Consider the following 12,018-nt stretch of genomic DNA (forward strand, 5'->3'; position numbering starts at 1 on the left):
AGTGTTTTGTTTATTTTAATCAGGTCTGTGTGCAGTTCTCTTATATCTTCTTGTAGGTTACTAGATGTCATGTCTGTAGGTTGCACTGCTTTTTCCTGAACAGCTGCAGAACTTTCCCAGTCAGTATTTCTTCCTCACTTTTTGCAGCTGATTTTTCCAGATGCTCTGTATTTCTTTTTTCCTGGTATTCAGGCAGTACTTTTACTAGAGTAGCTCAGTTTCCATGTTTTTTCTTTTTATATGTAGCTTGGAGGCCGGTGGGCCTAGTGAGCAGAAGGGTGTCTGACATTATCTTTCTGTGTTTGTCTTGCAGCCTGATAGTATCTTTTCGCCAAGTACTGAGGTCATTTTCTAGAAGCTGGTAGAACTCCATTCTTAGCTTCCTTCTTAGCCATCCTGGCCTAGTCTTTCTTTTCCATGTCCCACTTTGTCCTGCACTCCTCCATTCTTTTGATGACTTCCGTGACTTAACCTTTCTTTAAGTACCTTTTTTCTATCGCTTGCTTGGCCACATATCTGTTCTGTAATCATCCCACATGCTGTTTGGAGCTGCTTACATTCTTCTTCGACTAAGTCTGTTTCCTCCTCTGTTTGTGTTGGGGTACATTAGCGCTGAGTACTTTCTTGTTCATTCTCCCCTTTTAATTGTCTTTTATTTATGGATGTGTTTCAGATGGAAACATTCAGCATGATTTGGGGGAAAGACCCCCACAGAAGCACAAGTAGATAATGCAAAGGCCGGAAATAATGCATTGGCCGGAGGTCAGGATCGAACCTTGTACCTTGTGCATGGGAGGTGAATACCTTAACCGCTTCACTATCTGGTCTCTCTCCCTCTCAGGGCCCCCCCCAAAAAAAAAAAAAAAAAAAAAAATATATACTTTCAATCTGCAAAGTACTTTCCTGGGATGAGAATCAAACCTTGCACCTTGTGATTGAAAAGTTTACACACTAACCACTGTACCATTTATCGTTTCACATGAAAATGTTTTTAAAAAAGGTGTTTTCAGTCTCATGATACTCCTTGCTTATCAGTCTAGTCAGCCTTAATGGTCAGTAGTTTCCTGGGTCTATTGATGGCCCTCCTTTGTGCAAACGGGAGACTGTTGCTGTCCTCCACTCTACTGGAGCAAAGCCTGCCTAGAGAGTGTTGTTAAATAGCAAACTGAATTGGTGTGCTACGTCATGCTTCAGCTATTTACTAGGCACCCTGGGATTCTGTAAGGGTTCATACATGCTGTGACTCTAGCTTTACAGAGTGCGGTGACGACTTCTTCTTTTGTGATATCAGGCAATAGAATCATAGGGGGAATTTCATCAGAAGTGACTGGAGGTGATAAACAGGTGAAATTTTCATTAAATGTAAAGGCCAGCAAGTTTACAATGTCTTCTGCTTGAATATAAGCACTGTCTTCTTCAGCAAACTCAGCACGTTTTTGAGTGTTTCTCTTAACATCTCTAACCTAACTAAAAATACTTTACAGTTATCCTTTGCATAGAATGCTATTTTAGTCTCCTATTAAGCTTTTGCAGATTTGATTTGTTTCTGGATTTGTCTGTTGATACTAATGTGGGATTTTTTTTTTCTGTTGAGCAGTCTCCTGCTTAGTTTTAGACAGAAATGTCTGCATTCTGTTATATTGTGTGTTTATGACTGAGATCCTGTTAAATCCGCCATCTGTCCTGTGCTGGGCTGAATGCCCTCCCTGTACCTTTAGGTATACTGAGTGTTTCTCATCGTACTCAGTGGAGATCCTTTAACTAACAATGATATGGTAGCAGGCTTTGCCAATGGTCAGGCTGGACATGGAATAGCTCAGTTTCCATGTTTTTCTTTTTCTATGTAGCTTAGAGGCCGGTGGGCCTAGTGAGCAGAAGGGTGTCTGACTTTATCTTTCTGTGTTTGTCTTGCAGCCTGATAGTATCTTTTCGCCAAGTACTGAGGTCATTTTCTAGAAGCTGGTAGAACTCCATTCTTAGCTTCCTTCTTAGCCATCCTGGCCTAGTCTTTCTTTTCAATGTCCCACTTTGTCCTGCACTCCTCCATTCTTTTGATGACTTCCGTGACTTCCTCAATAACCTTTCTTTAAGTACCTTTTTTCTATCGCTTGCTTGGCCACATATCTGTTCTGTAATCATCCCACATGCTGTTTGGAGCTGCTTACATTCTTCTTCGACTAAGTCTGTTTCCTCCTCTATTTGTGTTGGGGTACTTTAGCGCTGAGTACTTTCTTGTTCATTCTCCCCTTTTAATTGTCTTTCATTTATGGGTGTGTTTCAGATGGAAACATTCAGCATGATTTGGGGGAAGGACCCCCAGAGAAGCACAAGTAGATAATGCAAAGGCCGGAAATAATGCATTGGCTGGAGGTCAGGATCGAACCTTGTACCTTGTGCATGGGAGGCGAATACCTTAACCGCTTTGCTATTTGGTCTCTCTCCATCTCAGGGCAAAAAAAAAAAAAAAAAAAAATATATATATATATATATACATATTCCTTCAATCTGTAAAGCACTTTCCAATGGTGAGAATCAAACCTTGCACCTTGTGATTGAAAGGTATACACACGAACGACTGTACCATTTATCCTTTCAGGTGAAAAGGCTTTTAAAAAAAGGGGTTTTCAGTCTCATGATACTCCTTGCTTATCAATCTAGTCAGCCTTAATGGTCAGTAGTTTCCTGGGTCTATTGATGGCCCTCCTTTGTGCAAAGGGTTGACTGTTGCTGTCCTCCACTCTACTGGAGCAAAGCCTGCCTAGAGAGTGTTGTTAAATAGCAAACTGAATTGGTGTGCTAAGTCATGCTTCAGCTATTTACTAGGCACCCTGGGATTCCGTAATGGTTCATACATGCTGTGACTCTAGCTTTACAGAGTGCGGTGACGACTTCTTCTTTTGTGATATCAGGCAATGGAATCATAGGGGGAATTTCATCAGAAGTGACCGGAGGTGATAAACGGGTAAAATTTTCATTGAATGTAAACGCCAGCAGGTTTACAATGTCTTCTGCTTGAATATAAGCACTGTCTTTTTCAGCCAACTCAGCACATTTTTGAGTGTTTCTCTTAACATTTCTAACCTAACTAAAAATACTTTACAGTTATCCTTTGCATAGAATGCTATTTTAGTCTCCTATTAAGCTTTTGCAGATTTGATTTGTTTCCAGATTTGTCTGTTGATACTAATGTGGGATTTTTTTTTCTGTTGAGCAGTCTCCTGCTTAGTTTTAGACAGAAATGTCTGCCTTCTGTTGTATTGTGTGTTTATGACTGAGATCCTGTTAAATCCGCCATCTGTCCTGTGCTGGGCTGAATGCCCTCCCTGTACCTTCAGGTATACTGAGTGTTTCTCATCATACTCAGTGGGGATCCTTTAACTAACAATGATATGGTAGCAGGCTTTGCCAACGGTCAGGCTGGACATGGAGTAGTTCAGTTTCCATGTTTTTCTATGTAGCTTGGAGGCTGGTGGGCCTAGTGAGCAGAAGGGTGTCTGACTTTATCTTTCTGTGTTTGTCTTGCAGCCTGATAGTATCTTTTCGCCAAGTACTGAGGTCATTTTCTAGAAGCTGGTAGAACTCCATTCTTAGCTTCCTTCTTAGCCATCCTGGCCTACTCTTTCTTTTCCATGTCCCACTTTGTCCTGCACTCCTCCATTCTTTTGATGACTTCCGTGACTTCCTCAGTAACCTTTCTTTAAGTACCTTTTTCTATCGCTTGCTTGGCCACATATCTGTTCTGTAATCATCCCACATGCTGTTTGGAGCTGCTTACATTCTTCTTCGACTAAGTCTGTTTCCTCCTCTATTTGTGTTGGGGTACTTTAGCGCTGAGTACTTTCTTGTTCATTCTCCCCTTTTAATTGTCTTTCATTTATGGGTGTGTTATAGATGGAAACATTCAGCATGATTTGGGGGAAAGACCCCCACAGAAGCACAAGTAGATAATGCAAAGGCCGGAAATAATGCATTGGCTGGAGGTCAGGATCGAACCTTGTACCTTGTGCATGGGAGGTGAATACCTTAACCGCTTTGCTATTTGGTCTCTCTCCATCTCAGGGCAAAAAAAAAAAAAAAAAAAAAAATATATATATATATATATACCTTCAATCTGTAAAGCACTTTTCAGTGATGAGAATCAAACCTTGCACTTTATGATTGAAAAGCATACACATTAACCACTGCACCATTTGTCCTTTCAAATGAAAGTGCATTTAAAAAAAGGGATTTTCAGTCTCATGATTCTCCTTGCTTATCAATCTAGTCAGCCTTAATGCTTTGTTGTTTCCTGGGTCTATTGATGGCCCTCCTTTGCGCAAAGGGGTGACTGTTGCTGTCCTCCACTCTACTGGAGCAAAGCCTGCCTAGAGAGTGTTGTTAAATAGCAAACTGAATTGGTGTGTTAGGTCATGCTTCAGCTATTTACTAGGCACCCTGGGATTCCATAAGGGTTCATACATGCTGTGACTCTAGCTTTGCAGAGTGCAGTGACGACTTCTTCTTTTGTGATATCAGGCAATGGAATCATAGGGGGGATTTCATCAGAAGTGACCGGAGTTGATAAACGGGTGAAATTTTCATTGAATGTAAAGGGCAACAAGTTTACAATGTCTTCTGCTTGAATATAAGCACTGTCTTCTTCAGCCAACTCAGCACGTTTTTAAATGTTTCCCTTAACATTTCTAACCTAACTAAAAATACTTTACAGTTATCCTTTGCATAGAATGCTCATTTAGTCTCCTATTAAGCTTTTGCAGATTTGATTTGTTTCCGGATTTGTCTGTTGATACTAATGTGGGATTTTTTTTCCGTTGAGCACTCTCCTGCTTAGGTTTAGACAGAAATGTCTGCCTTCTGTTGTATTGTGTGTTTATGACTGAGATCCTGTTAAATCCGCCATCTGTCCTTTGCTGGGCTGAATACCCTCCCTGTACCTTCAGGTATACTGAATGTTTCTCATTGTACTCAGTCCGGATCCTTTAACTAACAATGATATGGTAGGAGGCTTTGCCAACGGTCAGGGTGGACATGGGGTAGCTCAGTTTCCATGTTTTTCTTTTTTTATGTAGCTTCGACAGCAACCTTACCAATGAACCTGATCGCTCCTTTTTTTCACTTCAGTTAATCAATACTGGTAAATTAGCAACCCCGGTAGTTCGTATACAAAGGAAAACTTTTCATATGGATTTGATAGAAAAATGAAGAACCTTTTTTAGTATGAAGATATTCATAGAAAATAAACAGTGATATTCTTATAAATGTTCATGAGCCAACATCTTGCTTATAATTAATATAACCAACAGTGAGTGGCACTTTTTACACACGCCCCTTTGTTGATCATAATTATGACTCTAAAATGGATGGAAAGTCCTAGCCAATATGTAATGGCAAAAAAATGTTATATTGACCAATGGGAGCGATGTTTAATCGCTCCTTGCTCTCACTTGGTTGTGTCATGTTTGATAAAATAATATTCTTTCTAGTTCATATGAGAAAGAAATTTATTAAAGGAAAATAGACCACATGGAGCTTATTAAGAGATCAACTGTAAAAACTTTTTTCTTGTGAAATAATTCTTCAAAATCAGATCATAGGTTCATAGGTTCATAGGTTCATACTAGGCTATCTGCCCTGGGGCAATTATAAGCCTAGCCCGATTCTCTATGGCTTACACCACCCTTTTGATTTGAGTATACTGTGCCCTTTTTAAGGTTTAGTTTACTGTGCCTCTCTCTAATAGTGACACGGGAGTAATCCCTGGGACAAACCTATGATCCCCCATCCACCTATCGAGATTCTTCTTGAAGAGATTCAGTGAGGTGCTCTGCCTCACATGAACTGGAATTCTATTCCAGAGCGAAGGGAGCCTCTGGGTTATGAAACTGTCCCTCCAGCAAGTTCTATTTATTTCTGTGCTGAGGTTCAAGTCCCTCGAGCGTGTGGCTCTAAGGGATTTAGATTTACTGAGGTGGAGCATGTCCATTAATTCTGGATTTGACATAGCTTTGTATGTCAGGCATAGATCGCCTCAAGTAGGCGGTATGCAGCTGAGTAGAGCTGGAGTTTTTAACCGAGCAGCATATGGCATCTGTTTGAGACACTTGATCCTCTTGGTGAGATACTTTTGGGGTCTTTTAATTGCTGCAGGTGTCGGGTAAGGTACATCCCAAAGGGGCATTGTATTCTATGATGGGCCTGATGAGGGATGAATAAAGGCACGATTACCTCTCTTGATCTAGATGTGAAACCTTCGTGATGAGGTGGGCTATGTAGAAGGTCTTTCTAACCACTTTGGCAATGTGGTTTTCAAAGGAGAGATTGCTATCAACTTGGGTCCCCAGGTCCCTAATAACTTTCTCTGTACTTAATGGGTTTCCGCCTATGTGGTAATTTGTGGGCACATTGTTTTTGCCAAAGGGTATGACTATACATTTTTTGGCATTTAGCTTTAAACCATGGTGCTGTCACCAGTTATCTGTCTCTGTGAGACCTTTTTGAAGGATGTTTGTGTCAGCTGGAGAGTTGATTATGGCGCCCAGTTTGCAGTCGTCTGCGAACTTGGTGAGCCATAGTCCTCCCACGTTTGCCTGTACCTCGGAAAAGTATATACCGAACAAGAGTGGTCTCAGGACAGAACCCTGTGGGACGCCACTTGTGACTGGTTTCGAGTCAGACATGGCTCCAGCAACTCTCACTCTGTGGGTTCTGTCTTTGAGCCAGTTTGCGACCCATCTTGTGACATAGGGGTTTATATTTAAGCTGGATAGCTTATCTATGATGCCCGAGTGGGGTATTGTGTCAAATGCCTTTGCAAGGTCCAGATAGGCTGTGTGGACTACCTTCCCTTCATCTATGGCTTTGGTGACTGTTTCAAAGAAGTCAACCAGGTTCAAAAGGCAGGATCTGCCCTTGACAAAGCCGAACTGGGTAGGATCTAGTGTCTGTAGGTCCCCAATGTCTTTGTTTATGAGCTCCATGATGATCCTCTCCATAGCCTTGCAGACTAAGCTAGTCAGGCTTATGGGGCGATAGTTTCCAGGGTCCGTAGAGGCTCCACCTTTGTGGAGTGGGACCACTGTTGCTGTACGCCATTCTGTGGGCACATATCCTGTAGTGAGGCTGAGATTGTATAGCTGTTTTATTTGAGGGATTAGTTCCTCTTGGAGTTCATGTAGGATGCAACCTGGGATGCCATCTGGTCCCATGGAAGCAGTGTTTTTCGCTTTGGAGAGGGCAGCCTTCACCTGAGCATCAGAGATGTTTGGGAGGCAGCCCTCTGCCGGGATAGATACTTGCTCTTTTGGGGGGGAGGGGGGGGGAGAAGTTTGTACTGAATCTGTCTGCCAGGATATTGGCGATGTCTGTGGGTTCAGTGTATTTTTTGACGTTTAGAATCAACTCAGAACAAGTCTGGGAGTTGCGTCCCAGGTTTCTAACATAACTGAAAAAAGCCTTATGATTGTCTTTGGTGTCCTGTGCAATTTTTCTCTCGAAGCTGGCCTTGGAGGATTTTATGAGGGATCGTAATTTTTTGCTAGTACTGATCAGAGATGCCTTCCCTATTAGGGATTTTGCTCTATCATGTAGTAGCTTCCTCCTTCTGTTGTACAGTTTATTTATGGCAGGGGTCCACCAGACATCCTTTGGATGATTGGGTCTTGGTAATGTTTGGGATAGCATGATCCATGCATTCCTGGAGATGTCCGCAGAATGCGTTTATATAGGATTCTGCAGTTTGGGCCGTAGTTTCCACTGGCCCTGGGGCCTTGAAGGATTCCACTTCAGTTTTGAGAAGTGAGAAGTTCGCTTTTGAGAAGTTTTTCACTGTGGTTTTCTGGGCTGGGGGTGGGGTCGCTACAATCGTAGTTTACTTAGATATAATCATGATCTGAGAATAACGTAGTACACGTTGCTTTAACATTGAAGGTGTAAATCTTCTTCATTTTCAGAGAATAACGTAGAACTTTGGTTCATGGAGAATATCACAGTTGCCAACAACAACCTTGCCAAGGTTTATCAAAAATCGTGTAATGCTAATCAGTAAGACTTGACATAGGTGCTTGAGAGAAAGCACTATCCTCAAACTGAATATATGATTGCCATAAGTTGGCATCTTCTTAAAAATAAAAACGTTGATGTTTCCGTAATGCCACGAACCTCTTGAACACCTAATCAAAAATATGGTAGGGCGGAGCTAGAAGGACATTGTCTATGAGACCTCATCACTCCTGAATGCTTTTGTTATAACAATTCTTATTAGGGTCCAAACACTGAAGAACTAATATCCTATAACATAGAAAAACAGAAAGCCATTTCTATATTATGAATACATTAGCAAATCTTATCAAGTTATAGTGGGTCTTCTCATCTTCAAGACAGGTTTTATCGGAACTATTCTATTTAAACCTGGGAGTTGATCAGCCCTCAGACTGATTATCCACTTAGTTTCCTTCATTTCTGTGATATTCTCTATATCTCCTTTCCTTAAACATGGGTATACAACCTCAATGGCTTTAAACATAAAAGAATGATCTTTGTAGCTATTAATGTGGGTTGCCAATGCATTATGGGGATCATTATTGATAATGTCCCTTTTGGTGTCTTTGTATTCACTTTTTAAACATTTGATTGGTCTTCCCTACATAAAAGGAAGGACAAAATTTGCAGGTAGCTAAATAGATAACATTGCTGGTAGTACACGTTGCTTTAACATTGAAGGTGTAAATCTTCTTCATTTTCAGATTTGTAAATTGGTTACTGCTATCTATAAATGGACAAGAAATGCAGCGACCACATCTAAATGTTCCTTTGTGGCCTTCTATCTGATTTTTATGATTTCTATGATTGCTACATAATAGTCTTTTTAAATTCTTTTTATTTTTGTATCCAAATTTTGGTCTGTCACCCACTATTTCTCTTAAAAGGGGGTCTTGTGTTAATACTGGCCAAAATTGTTTTACCACATCTTAGATCTGATGGTTATCTGAGCTATAAGTTAAAATCAGTCTAATTGCCTCTTTATCTTCTGTTTCTACTATGTTCGTTATTAGCAGGAAACTTCAAGTCTTGATCTTTGTAACCTCTCTCTTTCAAGTTCTTCTGCAAGAATATAACTTCTTTATCTCGTGTGTCCTTCTGGCTACATTGCTTGTTAATTCTTTTGATCTCATTTTGCATAATGTTTCTAGATATATGCCCATTTCAATGAGCTTTTATACTAGGAAAGGGATTGCATTTGGCTTGTCAATATGTTTTAGATGAAAACCTTCCCTTTATATATGTATCACATAAGTCATTTTTTCAGTAAATTTGACCAACTTAAGCGAAAGAAAGGAGCGAGCAATCACTATTTTTATTGGTCTTATACGAGATATTGCCATTGCCCATTGGCTGCAATTTTTATCTATTTTGCATATGCATCTTAGGAATCATCTCTATGATTACCCAAAGGGCGCAATTTGAGTGTGATTTTCAATTGGCTGCATTACAATTCTACAAGAGATGCCTTGCCGAGCTGACATTGGCTGTTAATACAGCAAATTAGCATATTAAATTTAAAATGCCGTTTCAACTTAATGACAGGTGGGAATTAAACATGGAAGCATCAGATTGGAACCTTTGATTAAAAAAGGCCTGAAAGGAAGTAAAACCATTGGCTATTCATATCATGCCAGTTATTACTGGTTAATTCAATGTTGCAGTCATGATACAAAAGCAAGATTGTCCCTATTGTAATCACGATCTGAAGAAGGTCTAACCGAAAGCGCTTATCGTATTTGGATACCAAGGGACTTTTATCATTTTATTGTTTATTTTTATTTGGACTCAATAAATAGTTTTGGAGAACCTCTGACCTGTCACTGTGGATCTCTCTGTTTTGCTATTTGCCTTCAGTTTTGAGATATTACGTTAGCTTTGGTGTTTTTTTCTGCCTTGATTTGTGGATTTATCATTATCAGATTGTCTCCATGGAGACATGAGAACCAGACAGTCAATTTCTCTTTATCAGATTGTCTCCATGGAGACATGAGGGCCAGATACATAATTGCTACTAAGCATATAGTCATTTGCTAGAAAAATGCCTCATAATATTCATAATTCTTTTTCATTTACTTACTTTCTCTTAAAACTTGTTACTAAATCAACCTAAGGTCCCTAATCCAGTCATTCATCCATGCAAGAATGAGAAAAAGCACATTAATTTTTCATTTGACATGCTGTTTTAACCAGGCTTTTTTTTTACATTGCAATGCTTACATTTCTTAAAACTGAACAAGAAGAAAGAGAGAAGGGAGAACGAAAAAAATGAACAGCAGAAAACCATACACCACATAAATAGTACTATTAAAACACATTTTCTTTACTTACAGTTAATTATATCCTCTCTTTTCCCCTCCCCAAAGCATTTTTCCAAACATTAATGACATGAAGTAGGGCATATACTTTAGAGACCCCCACATGTCCAATAAATTCTGAAAAATCCAATATTTCCAGATTTTCATGTTCTGCTATATTTCACAAATATAATTACTGCATTATAATCTCACATTAAGTTACTGGTTTTATTATTGGTCATCTCCATCTTCCATATCCTGTCTCTGCTTCATTTTCAATGCACTCTCGATTCTTCTAGTCCACTGTCATTCTCCCTTCCTTCTCTCCATTTTCCATGAAACAGTGGAAAAGGTTTCATGAGTGCAGTCTCCCTGTGGTCTTTGTTACAAGATGAACAAGAAGCAGACTCCCCTTCTGTTTCACAGCTCACTTTTTGTCAGACAACCTTTTGTATTTCCTCCTTAGCATATTCTTCATCAAAAAGTTATTTGCCCCTCCAGGGAAGAATATGTTAAAGAGAGCTGGCCACAGCAGTTTGAATCTCATACCTGTGTCTCCACATTCCCTGAATAGTGGAATTAATTTACTCATCTTCTGTCTAGTGTACAATGAGTAATCATTCTCCACAAACACTCTGCTGTTTTCCACTTTGACTGTTTTGTCCTTCTGCCACAGTTTTGTCAGAATCAACTCCTTCTGCTGGTAGAATTACATCTTTGCTATTAAAGGCTGAGGTTGCTTTCTCATAGCCAGGTTTAGAACATACACATGATGTGCCCTTTCAACTATAAACTCCTGTTGTGGAATGCCAGTCCAGTTGCTTATTTGTGCTTTCATAAAATTAATACAGTCTGTTCCTCCCAGCTTTTCTGGTATACCTGAAAATCTCAGGTTTTCCCTATGTGCTCTGTCCTCTAATTCTATTATTTTTCGAAACATTTCTTCCTGATCAGTCTCACATTCAGCCAGCATTTTCTTCATTTCAGCCCCTGATTATTGCGGTTTTATTACGTGATCTGACTATCTGTTTAAAGCATCTTCAATTTTTCCAGACTTTTGTCATTTGTATTGATATACTTCATCAGTGTTTTGGTTATTTTAATCAGGTCTGTGTGCAGTTCTCTTATATCTTCTTGTAGGTTACTAGATGTCATGTCTGTAGGTTGCATTGCTTTTTCCTGAACTGCTGCAGAACTTTCCCAGTCAGTATTTCTTCCTCATTTTTTGCAGCTGATTTTTCCAGATGCTCTGTATTTCTTTTTTCCTGGTATCCAGGCAGTACTTTTACTAGACAGTTACTGAAATTTACTAATAAACACAAAAATCTACAGGTCTTCTCTGAGTTTATGTTTTCACATTGGGAGAGCTAGATTTAAGCTATTACTCAATGTGCAGCCATCTTGGATGTCTCCCAAAACACAAAATCCTTCACAGCAATGTATAAACTAAATATTGCAACCTCCTCCAAAGGTTTTCATAAAGCCTCCTTTATGTATGTTAGGAATCTCTAAAATAACACCCAGTACTGCATTGAACTGCTTTCTAGTGAAACTATGTTCTTGGAGCTTAAAAGCATTGCCAATACACTCACAGATAAATTTAGCTTCAATCTCACCCTCCTCTTCTGCTTTCACCCCCGTTTACAGTTTTACCCCCACCACCACCAAAATTACCCTAGAACAG

The sequence above is a fragment of the Protopterus annectens genome, chromosome 2.part0 (assembly GCF_019279795.1).
Source record: "Protopterus annectens isolate FY-2018-M chromosome 2.part0, PAN1.0, whole genome shotgun sequence".
Taxonomy (NCBI): Eukaryota; Metazoa; Chordata; order Ceratodontiformes; family Protopteridae; genus Protopterus; species Protopterus annectens.